The 12,528-nt window shown below is 48.1% G+C and overlaps 1 long non-coding RNA gene across 1 annotated transcript in view; it reads right to left on the reverse strand.

Annotated features, from left to right (window-relative positions):
* Positions 1-6,505: 6,505 nt before the first annotated feature.
* The window catches only part of LOC142775330 (uncharacterized), a 33,207-nt gene continuing 27,184 nt past the window's right edge, over positions 6,506-12,528 (reverse strand). The window contains exon 4 of the long non-coding RNA XR_012886737.1: positions 6,506-7,972. This is a non-coding gene — a long non-coding RNA (uncharacterized LOC142775330). The remainder of the gene's footprint in view (positions 7,973-12,528) is intronic.

The raw sequence follows: 12,528 nt of genomic DNA on the forward strand, positions 1-12,528 counted from the left end.
CTGGCAAAGGGTCAAGCAGGAGTGCAAGGAACATTTATGGCTAAAACGGAAAGTGGCAGGTCAAATGACACTCCTTGGTTTCGTGTACTTGTAGACGGGAGCAAAGGCCAGAGAAGAAAACCAGGCAATTGTAGAGTGTATATTAAAGGACATTCAGGAGTTAGGAAGAGAGTGCGAGATAATTATATTAGGAGATATGAATGCGCACATAGAAGATATAGATGAGTATACCGACCCGACAGGCAAAATGATCATGGATATGTGTGAAAGGCTTGATTTGATCATTTGAAACAGTACCGAGAAGTGTGAAGGGCAAATGATATGGGAGGTAGGAAGGCTGCAGTCGACGATAGATTATGCAATGATGTCACATAGGATGTATGATAAGCTCAAGGGAATGCATATAGATGAAGGTGGCTCCAGAAGTCTGGGTAGTGATCACAAACGTATCAAGCTAAGTTTTGGAAGAGCAGTGAAAGTGGGAAGGAGACAAGATGAGCAACTACAGGAAAATTTTTATCCAGAAAGGCAAACTGAAACAGCCACTAAACAAATTGACAAAGTAATCACGGAGGATAAAAAACAGTGTGGACATACACGAATTTAATTAGACTGTTTGAGCTAGAGCTTGCTGAGACGCGTGACAAGTCACCCCTGAAAAGAAGACACAAACCCAAAAGTTGGTGGGATGAGGAAGTTAAGAGAGCCAAAGCAAAACGTCAGGAATCCTCTAGGGAACACAGACATGCTAAGCAGCGGGGTGAACCGACAGATGATGTGGAAAAAAAAGGGAAACCTTTCAAAGCTGTAGAAGGGATGCATCCCTTCTGATCAATGAAAGGATTAGAAGAAAGGGAGCTCAGTGGCTGGCAGAAATACATAAGAAAGACAGAAAGGCAGCTGCGAAATTTTGGAACCATCTAAACTCCCTAAGAAATGAGACGAGCCTAGAGCAGAGGTTTATACCTACAGCCCAAGGTGCTAGGCTAGAAGGGGACGAAGCTATTGAATATATAAGAACAAGGGTGACAAAAAATTTCAACAAAAAAGTGCTTTATGCAGCACAATATACAAGGATGAATCAAGGGGCGCAATGGATCCATTTTCACAACACGAGTGGGAAAGGGCTGAGAAAAGGGTTCCTAGTAGTACATCAACAAGCCCAGATGGCATTCCAATTATGCTGATAAAGACATTAGGTCCGAAGTCTAAGCAGGCTTTGAGAAAGGCAGTGAGCAAAATAATAATCGATGGTGAAGCTCCCCATGGATGGAAACTTAGCAGGATGAGCATGATCTATAAAGGAAAGGGGGACAAAGCTGACATAAACAACTACCGTCCTATAACAGTGACATCAGTGGTCTACAGGCTGGCGATGCAGATTGTAAAAGAAAGATTGCAGGCATGGATAGAGGATGAGGGGGTGCTGGGAAACTGCAGAATGGGTTTCGGAAACACAGGAGGTTGGAAGACAATCTGTTCTCACTGACGCAGTGCAACGAAATATCAGAAAAGAAGCACAGGCTCCTGTGGCTAGCATTTTTGTATATCAAGGGAGTGTACGATAGCGTGATTCAAGAGGAATTGGGGGGAATACTGGACACACTAGGCGTGGAACATGTAGTCACTAATCTTTTAAAGGATATCTATAAAGGTAACAAGGTAGTTATAAAGTGGGAAAAACAGGTATCCAAGACGGCAGAGGTCAAACGGGGGCTTAGGCAGGGGTGTCCCCTGTCACCCTTATTATTCATGATGTACCTACTAGAGGCCAAATTAGAGAGAAGTGGACTGGGCTTCAACCTTTCTTTCGTCAAACAAGGAAAACTCATTGAACAGGCACTACCAGCATTGATTTACGCAGATGAAATAGTGCTAATGGCCGACAACAAAGAAGATTTGCAGAGATTGGTGGACATCTGCGGTAATGAGGGAGATAGGTTAGATTTCAGATTCAGTAAAGAAAAATCAGCAGTCACGATTTTTAATGACAATGAAGGTAGTGAGCTTAGAATACAGGAGCTCACGCTAGAGATAACAGATGAATACAAATATCTGGGCGTATGGATAAGCAATGGGGCTGAGTACCTAAGGGAATACGAAATATACGTTACGACTAAAGGTAACAGGAATGCAGCGGTAATGAAAAACAGGGCACTGTGGAATTACAATAGGTATGATGTCGTCAGAGGAATATGGAAAGGGGTCATGGTTCCTGGTCTGACGCCCGGCAATGCGGTCTTGTGCATGAGATCAGAAGTTCAAGCAAGATTAGAAATTAAGTAACGGGGAATAGGTAGGCTTGCTTTAGGAGCTCACGGGAATACACCAAATCAGGGAGTACAAGGTGATATGGGATGGACATCATTTGAGGGCAGGGAAGCTAGCAGCAAGATAAAATTTGAGAAGCGATTGAGAGAATTGGGGGAGGAGCGTTGGGCTAGGAACGTTTTCAGCTACTTGTACATGAAGAATGTCAATACAAAATGGCGTAAGCGAACCAGGAAATTGACTGGTAAATACTTAGAAAACAGCAGGTGGCCAAACCAAAGAAAACTATCGGTTAAGAAGAAAGTGAAGGAAACGGAGACTGACATGTGATGAATTGGCATGATTAAGAAGTCCGCACTAGAGATATATCGAACTTTTGAGCAGGAAATTGCCAAAGAAAGGATCTATAATAATACTCGGCATAGTTCTCTACTGTTTGAGGCCAGGACGGGAGTATTGCGAACCAAGACATATCGGGCCAAATACGAAGGGGTAGACACAGTATGCAGTGCGTGTGGAGAGGAAGAAGAAACTGCCGAACACTTGATTATGTTCTGCAAAGGGCTTCACCCTATAGTTCAGGATGATGGCGCAGAGTTTTTCGAAGCACTGGGGTTTAGGGACAGGGAGGGCAAAATAGACTTTACGCGGGTAGACTTAACTAGAAGGAGGTTATCTGATAGGTGGGTAAAGTCAAGGCACGAGTGAAAATTAAGCCCTGCACTGCAAAGTACCCGTCCAACTTTACTATTTAAAGGAAAAAAAGACAAATCTAGTGGTTAGTTCACTAGATATTACGGCTAGTTGGCGTTAGCCACCGCCCGATCTAAAGGGTACAGCCACATCCATCCATCCATCCATCCATCCATCCATCCATCCATCCATCCATCCATCCATCCATCCATCTATCCATCCATCCATCCATCCATCCATCCATCCATCCATCCATCCATCCATCCATCCATCCATCCATCCATCCATCCGTCTGTCCGTCCGTCCGTCCGTCCGTCCGTCCGTCCGTCCGTCCGTCCATCCATCCATCCATCCATCCATCCATCCATCCATCCATCCATCCATCCATCCATCCATCCGTCCGTCCGTCCATCCATCCATCCGTCCATCCATCCATCCATCCATCCATCCATCCATCCATCCATCCATCCATCCATCCATCCATCCATCCATCCATCCATCCATCCGGAAGCACCTAGCGATAATATCGCGAAATAAATATCTATTCGTAGGGCAGTCCTCGTTGTGCGCAGCTTTTGCGCCTCAGTTCTAGACGCTCCGCGGTGGTGATAACACGCAAATTGCGTTAGTTGTTTTTTTTAATCTGCGCATGCGGTAAGATTACCGAGCAGTCCTGTTTCTTGGCGAAGCACGTGTGTTTTCGCCGCCGTGGAACGTCTGGAACGAAGGCAAAGAGGCGGCGTCTTGGGAGCGCTGCCCCTACAAGGTAGATATTTTGTCGCGGTATCATTGCTCGGTGCTTCCGCGGGGCATGGAAAAATGACACCTCGCGATTTCTCTGAAGTTCCGGTGTACTCGCAGTTAAACGGAACGAAAGCAGGTAGGAAAGGATGCGCTTGCGGCAGGTAGGAAAGGATTGGCAGGTAGGAAAGGATGCGCTTGCGCAGTGAGCGCTTTCAAGCTTTTCTGCTAGCCGTGATGCTGTTGGCCACGCACTCCCGTGGTCTCCAGACTTTTGATCGCCACTGTACTTCTAATGTTGAATTCCAAACGCGGAGTCGGAGCAAGTTTTTCGGCTCCTTTCAGAGCAAATGTGTTCCAATGACAGAGTGAGAGCGGGAGTTAAAAGTTCTAATGAGAGAGCCGGAGGGGATTCAGAGCGGGAGTTTCTCCGTGGAGCAGGAAAAACTGCTCCGCCGAAATCGGTGGAGTGGACCAGAACTCAGCGGGACGCATTTCCTTTAACACGTTTGCCTGCTTGGGGGCGCGGCTGGCGCGGCGCGAGTTGTGTTGATAATGGCGGATGGCATGGACGGCTCGGCTACCTCGGCAAAGCGTGCGGCAATGCTTCTGCTACTCGATATCGACAGCTCTGAGTCGGAAAGCTCAAGTACCGACACGAGTGATTCGTCGGACAGTGACAGCGACACTAAAGCTTGCGCTTACGAGCGGGAATTCAACAAGTTGTTCCGCATTCCCTCGAAGAAGCCCAAAGTTGTCGGTTTCATCGAGGACGTCGTTCGGCAGTACTCGGACCACGAGGTAAAGAAATAGAAAAAAGAAGGAAAGCATTATGCTCAAAATTTAACACGTTATGGTGTTTTCGTTTGTTTCTTTTCTTGAGCAGTTCCAGAGGCACTTAAACTGGCTCGACCTGTGGCCGAAAAGTTGGTCGCGGAGTTGGCTGTCTCGTCAATGTGCCCTTCGAGCACACACGGAGGAGTTCAAGCGAAATCCGCGGAAACGCATATCTTGACATTTATCTGGTTAATTACACCTCCCCACCTTCACCCCCTTTTTTTCTTTGTACGATGCCTGCACAAGAACGCATTTGACTATGAGCCCGCTGCTTACAGTGCAGTGTGATCTGAAGCTGTTTTTTTTTTTCGGGTACCTGTAATCCCCCTGCGCAGGTACGCGGCCAACCAAACCTGCATGCGAGACGTGGCAAGCCGTCTCGACATGTCAGAAAGCACCGTGTACAGAGTTCTTCAGAGAGTAGTGCAGTTCCTGATGACGCTGGGACCATCGGTGATCAAGTTTCCCGCAGACCTGGAGAACCTCACTAGCAGTTTTGAGAAGGTTTGTTTTGATTTCATTTATCGTGAGGACCAATAATATTGGCCGGCCAAGCTATATTGATCACATTACGAACACGAGTGCACATTTTATTGTGGGTTATTTCAAGCTCAATTTTACGCTGAGGTGGGACTTTAAGAAAAATGTGATAGGTCGTGATGATAATACCGAGCTTCATCCAGTTGTGTTCGAAACATTCAACTTATGTCTCTCCTGCAGTCACAGTCGATTCCTTGCATGCGGATGATGCTGCATGCTTTGTCATTTCTGTTCAGATGTACGATGCAATATGGACGATGTTTGGTTTTAAATTTAAGAGTTAAATTCCAATTACGTACTTCAACTCCCTTTAGGAAAAAACATACGCAGGCTTTGTTTTGTTTTCTCTCCCATTTTACCATTGTAAAAAGAGAGGTGGATAGCAAGAAAACGTGCAGTATATGGTGTGGACAGCAATGTATGTTATCTTAACTAGTTCTCAAAGTTGAATTTGGTTTGAATTTTGCATCTTTAACATAAAATATATTGTGCTGAGTCATTAAGCATATACTGTGATTGTGAGTTAATGGGCTTGAGCACCAGTATTTTCTGTTAAAACTCCTCTCAAATGCTCATTTCCTGCTCAGGCATGGATAATATCACTCATTAGAAGAGTACAACTTGCTTGCAGGTGTCTGGAATGCCTGCTGTTATTGGCTGTATAGATGGATCGTATGTCAAGATACAGTGCCCAGACAACAAGGTTGCCTCCACATACTGCAACAGGCACCATTACCTTTCACTAACGCTGCAAGCCGTCTGTGACCACAAGAGGCGCTTCCTCGATGCGTTCACTGGAACCTCCAGCAAAATGCACGATTCTCGTGTGTTTAGCTTATCGCCTCTTTCAAAGAACATAGCTTCAGTATGTCAGGGCCGTTATCATATATTAGGGGACGCAGCATATCCACTGCGGGAGTACCTGTTGACACCATACAGAGATTACGGTGCAATGAATAAGCAACAAAAAGGCTTCAATTTTAAGTTTTCAGGCACACGAGTGCTCATTGAAAATGCATTCAGCACACTCAAGAAGCGCTTCAGGCAGCTCATGTACCTGGAGTTGCACACTATCCACTGGCTCAATAAGTTTATCATAAGCTGCTGTATCCTTCATAACTTGGGCATCGATTACGGTGATTAAGAGCCAGATGATGATAATGATGATGATGGAGCACCCCATGCTATTCAGTGGGAGAACTGCACTGATAACCACAGTGATAAAACTGATGAGGAGCGAGCTTTGCACAAGCTTGGCGAAATTAAGCGTGCAAAGGTCTTAACTAAGCTCCTGCGAAGTGATTGGGGGAAATAACACCATAATTCTCTGTTTTGTCTGAACTAGCCCTTTAGTTCCCCACAGTAGTTGGAAGGCTGTGTGTGTGCACCAATGCGCAGCCCCCGTTATGTACACAAGCACATGTTTCGCACTGTACATTTTATTTCAACATGCTAATTGTATTTTAGGCCACTGGAATCATTCATTGTCTATTCCAAGAAAGCGGCTCAAAAGCTTCATTTTTTCTTCATGCTGTTTTGCTTTTTCTTGCCGAATGCGCTCCTTCTGTTCTTGCCTCTCTTCATGACGCTTCCTTCTTTCATTCTCGCGTTCAGTTCATTTTTTTTCTTCCTGAATTTCGCTCATTTCGTCAAAGAAGTGATTGATTTCCAGCATTCTAGAAGCCGAGAGTTTCGGCTTTTTGGGCTCAGGTTCCTTCGTTGTGCTGATCAACTCCTGGCTAGTTGAACCTTGGTGTGATGAGTGAAGAAAACGATGACAACGACGGAAGTGCGGGGCAAGGCGCGTGTAATGCGCGCGTGAGGTCAGCCAATCAGCTGATGACCTGTGGTGGCCCATAGAGGTGGCGTACCACGATTGGGCCACGTGTGACCATTACGTGGCGGTAAGCTTTGTGGCTGGGGATGAGCCGAAGCAGCGGCAGACGGAAGACAGCGGGCCGAAGCGTCGGACGCAGGCGATCCAGGTTCCGGCCAGGGAACGCGGCCGTCCACGCTGCTGCCGTCCAACTACCAGCTGGGGTGGCGTTGCCGGCACGAGTACTGCATCTCGGGGCGCGGCCTGGCCTGCTGTTCTCTTCCTTGCCGAGGGCATCGCGGATCTCGTCGAGGCGTCTCCGTGGTCAGACGTTCGGCACAGCAACGTACGTGGCCTGGCTAATGGTCACGGTTGCGCCGAGCATCGCGTCTCGACGCAAGCTGTTCGCTGGACGGGCTGGCCATTTACACGCATGGAGCATCACGTCTCCGAGGCGGGTTGACTGCTCCGTAGTCGCACCCACGCCGTCAAATGCCGTCGTCACCAGAGCGTCGCACATCGGCAAGTGAGCGCATTCTACAACGCCTTTCCACCGCCTCCTGCCCTGCACCTCATCGGCGTCTGCCGTACCGTCGATCTGGGCCTCAGGGGAGGAGAAGAAGAAGGAACGTGAGGAAAAGAGAGCTCGAGGGTTGAGGCCACGAAGGCAGAGGAAGCGGTGCGCCGCTCGAGAGGACGAGTTCCTGGCAGCGTTCCTGAGCCGGACGTGGGACCCGTACGTGTCAGCCAGGTCGAGCTCCGGTGTGTCTGTTCGAGGTCGAGTCCGTCGGTCTGTACAAGGTCCAAGGTCGGGGCCTGCTGAACGGCTCCTGCCTGGGTGCAGTGGCCGGGAGCAGGTTCATGGGCGAGGCCTACCGGGTGTGGTCCTCGTGAGCCGTGGCCTGATCCTGGACCTCAGGAGTTGCGACCCTGACTGCTGGGTTAGCCGCGACGTCCGACTCAACGGCGCTGCACACGGTAGCGCATCCGTGTGCCGTCAGCCGTTCCAGCCGTGCCACCTTTGCCCTCGCACACGTCGACGACCGCATCATGTCGGGATGACGGGGACCCAAACTGTGAGACAGCGGTTTCTCCTTACGAACCGAGAACTATACGCGCTGGACACTGAGTTAGCGTAACCGCGAACTCTGCGCAGATTAATGTCGGTCTGACTCTCGTGCATGTTGCGTGATGCTTGGCGTATAGGGTTGGATATATGTAGTTTTATTTTCTCCTGCCACTTCCTTCTCTAGTGTACAATATAAAGCTTCTTTTGTTCGTTTAAATTGCTCATGTTAATTCTTTCTCGTCCGCTATAGACAAACATAGTGACGAACGTCCTTAACCATCACAATATCTGGCGTCCGCGTGACAGGACTAAGCTCTCACGTTACATTTAGGAGCCTCACGTTGTTTGTGTGTGGCAGATGAGAATGGACGACAAGAGAAAGCTAGTTGAGCTAGGGAAGGAGATGGGGCTGAGTGGAGAGGCTTTGCTGGCATGGGTGAGCGCTGAGGAAAAAGAAATGAGGGCTCGAAAGCGCTGCTTAGTTTCATGCTACGCTTCCAGAAGAATATAAAGTAAGCTGGACTTGATAAACTCAGCCTCTGTGAAGACTGAGTGAAGGCAGCCTATACTAGAAGACTGAGTTGCTGTTGTTTAAGAACTCATGAGTGTATCCAAGGAAGTTCTGGACTGTTTAGTACATAAGAGAATGAAATCTTGTGTAGTGATTGGTTTTTGTTGCCCGTATGCATGTTTAATTTAAAAAGTTATCATTCTTCTGGACTGTATCATTGTAAAGACAGATCGGCAGTGTCATCTCCGGATATTGTTGGAAGTTGCATGTTTTTCTGTCGCTCATCACTTTGTTGTGTGAGAAAAGTTGTTTTGTGGAAACAACTTTCTTGTGTGGGGGGTTATTGTGATGAGTGAAGAAAACGATGACAACGACGGAAGTGCGGGGCAAGGCGCGTGTATTGCGCGCGTGAGGTCAGCCAATCAGCTGATGACCTGTGGTGTCCCATAGAGGTGGCGTACCACGATTGGGCCACGTGTGACCATTACGTGGAGTTAAGCTTTGTGGCTGGGGATGAGCCGAAGCAGTGGCAGACGGGAGACAGCGGGCGGAAGCGTCGGACGCAGGCGATCCAGGTTCCGACCAGAGAAAGCGGCTGTCCACGCTATTGCCGTCCAACTACCAGCTGGGGTGGCGTTGCCGGCACGAGTACTGCATCTCGGGGCGTGGCCTGGCCTGCTGTTCTTTTCCTTGCCGAGGGCATCGCGGATCTCGGCGAGGCGTCTCCACGGTCAGCCTTTCGGCACAGCGATGAACGTGGCCTGGCTAATGGTCGCGGTTGCGCCGAGCATCGCGTCTCGGCGCACGCTTTTCGCTGGACGGGTTGGCCATTCCCCGCAGGGAGCGTTGCGTCTCCGATGCGGGTTGACTGCTCCGTAGTCGTACTCAGGCCACCACTCCACGAAGCGTCATCGTCACCATAGCGTCACACATTGAGACGCACCCCGCTTCCGATCGCCTGTCGCCGCCTCCTGCCCTGCACCTCGGCGTTCGTCGGGCCCGCATCTCATCGTGAGGTTTAGGAACTTTCCGCCTTGAACTGGCGTTCTGTAGTTTTCTCATTCGATCAGGCAGTTTTGTTACTTATTCGGCTTCACGGTTTTTCTGGTTCTATGTTCTATGTTTCTGTTTTGTGCTCTGTCAGAAACGTCGCGTGTGTTGTTACCGCGTCGTCACAAAGTCCCTTTCTCCTCGCACGACACGCAAAACAAGCGTGACGAACCTTGGCACCGATAAAGAATAATAAGCCCCAATCCCACTACTACCTTGTGGCACTACTTTCATTACACTTCGCTTGTCAGCTCCTGGCTCCTATATGCTTGGCTTGTTGACGATTGCCTCGTCGACGCTTGGCTGGGCGGTCTTTTAATAGAAACTATTCCAGAGCTGTCCCTGAGCTCTTCTGGCTCAAGGCTATCATCTAGCCAACGTATTTTGGCTATGTCGTCTTCAAAGGGAACGTCGCAAGGAGAATTCCCCAATTTGTTGTTATGTGCTGCAGCGCTTCTTTTTCGTCGCATGACTGTTTTGTAGCGGCTGCAGCACTGGTCCCCTGTTTTAGGGACCCCGACAGCCTCTGTGATGTTGGCCACTATTTTGGCAAACATTGCCTTTTTATTTTTAAATTTCTTCATTGGCCCTATTTAGGAAAACTACTTCTGGTAGTAGTCGAGCAACAGCTTTGTTTGTCCCGCCGTCCACTCACAGGCTGCACCTGAAAACAAAAAGTGGTTGAGACATTTGTACAGACGTTACCAGTTGCACGTAACCCGGCACAGGTGTTAGAGAGTTGTGGTATTCTGCTGTGTTGGTATTAATTGTAGAGCTTATAGGCATATATAAGCACCAACCTGTTTTAGTTTGTCTTGATATCGATTTTTCTACTTTGATTTTTGTCGTTACAGTGCTTGGTGTTCTTTGCACTGATGTAACTGTATATATCATGTATAATTCGTTACTTGAATGCATTTGTATCCTCTCCTGCTAGGGCCTCTAAATGGGCCTGCAGTATTCTCTAAATAAATAAATAAATGAACTTACTGCGTTGCTCGCTCTTTTGGCTGTGTTCCGGCACTGTGAATGGAAAAACCAAATGCATTGTTATTCATACAGCTGGCATACATGAAGCGACATAACGACCAACAATTTGTGTTCTGTGACACAAATAGCTGTATATTGAAGCACCATGTGAATTTCATGCAACTATGTATGCAATTAAGCTAAGCCATGTGAGGCTTCCTAACACAGCTTCACAAAACAGTAACTTTATGTTTGCTATGCTATCTCATCACGACACAAAATTTTGAATAACAATTTCACGTAAGCATACGTGGTGGCATGCAAGTTCTTCAACAGTAGCTCAACACATTGTGCACATTCTTGATTGAATTACACACTCTCATCATGATGCACAGAGTTTCTGATCAGCTGACTGCTAATCAAAATGAAGCACGATCTTTCAGGCCTGAAACAGGCAGTGACACTCCAGGAAAAGCAACTTAATTTCTGTGGACTGAGACCGATTCCTAATTTGGATGTGCTCAATGTCCTAACCTTGGTAACAATGCCAACCCATTAGATAGCAGAACATGCACTCACGCTGCTACCTCTGCAGCTTAAATTTCCTGGGAGTCAAATTCTCGGGTGCGTAACACTGACTTATAGTTTCTTCGAGACATATAAAGGCAGACAATGCTTCTGCGCCACTTCCACTGAAAGGCGAGTGCACTGGAACTTGCCACATAGTAGTGCAGTACTGAAACGCTCGCACTGCGTTGTGCTTGTACGGTAACAGCGTTACTTTGGAGGTATCTCGCCGCAAATGCGTACCTGCCAACCTAGGGACTTCTGAAATCGGGAGACTCGCCGCGGGAGCGGAGTAGGGGGCAGAAAAAAATTCCGCCATATCCACGAAGCGAATGATGATGAGTGGGCGAAGCTCCGGAGGTAAACCTGGTAAACCATGAATCCTCTGTACATTTTGCCCACTCGATTTTATTACATCGCTCCCCCTAGCGTACGTCGCCGCACTAAATCGAACGATTGCCTTCAACCAATGACACGCGCCATATGTGACATCATTCCTATTTTATAAGATCTCGCGTCTTTCATCAACTACAAGTACCGCTTTCTAGTTTATAATATCTTGCATCTTTTCATCATCAGCTACAAGTACCACCATCTAGTAAACACTACAAGAACTAAACGAGAGGTGGCTACATACAGGAGATGGTACCGCCATCTAGTGAACACTGCAAGAACTAAACTAGAGGTGGCTACATACAGGGGACGGTACCGCCATCTAGTGAACACTGCAAGAACTAAACTAGAGGTGGCTACATACAGGCTACAGGGGACGCACAGCCCTGGACGATCGGTCAAAATGCCCTTATACCAAACACGCTTGTCACCAACGCGGTTCGTTTCTATTCGTGTGGCTACATTCTAAAGTGATAGGAAGTCGCTTCTTACTAATGACGCCGTTCCGTGCAAGAACAGCGGCGTTGCGCGCACGTTTACTTTTGGCTATATATTCACAGCGGTGTTTGTGCAATCAATGCGGCGAAGGTTTTCGTTCTCCACGGACACAGGCAAATGAACAACGGTATGACGCATGCGATGCGTTTCAGTGACACGATCGCATCAGCAGTAAAGCAACGTTGCAACATGAACATAGCGCGTGCAGACAATCGCTCCACGCAACACGTGTGTTGCATTCAACTTACAATTACAGCACAGTGTTGAAATTGAGGAGACACTTACCATGTTGCTCCGCATACTGTGTGATCATTATCGCAGACATCGTGGACAATAGCTGTTGCACGCTTGGCGTGATATCCATTCCACACAGGTGAATAGCACTGAACAAGCAAACGAACGATGCGGCGATGCTGGTAAACCACCTTGGAAACAGACAGCGGAAGAGACCACGCGCAAGATATCCTGGGTAACGCGGCAGCTTCCACCTTGCTCCAGCAGGGCGGGTTGTGCTCCGATGGCGGATTTGGAGGATTTGCTCTACGCCAGAGTCGAGTGCTCGCTCGCAAGGTC

The sequence above is a fragment of the Rhipicephalus microplus genome, chromosome X (assembly GCF_043290135.1).
Source record: "Rhipicephalus microplus isolate Deutch F79 chromosome X, USDA_Rmic, whole genome shotgun sequence".
In the NCBI taxonomy this organism is placed as follows: Eukaryota; Metazoa; Arthropoda; class Arachnida; order Ixodida; family Ixodidae; genus Rhipicephalus; species Rhipicephalus microplus.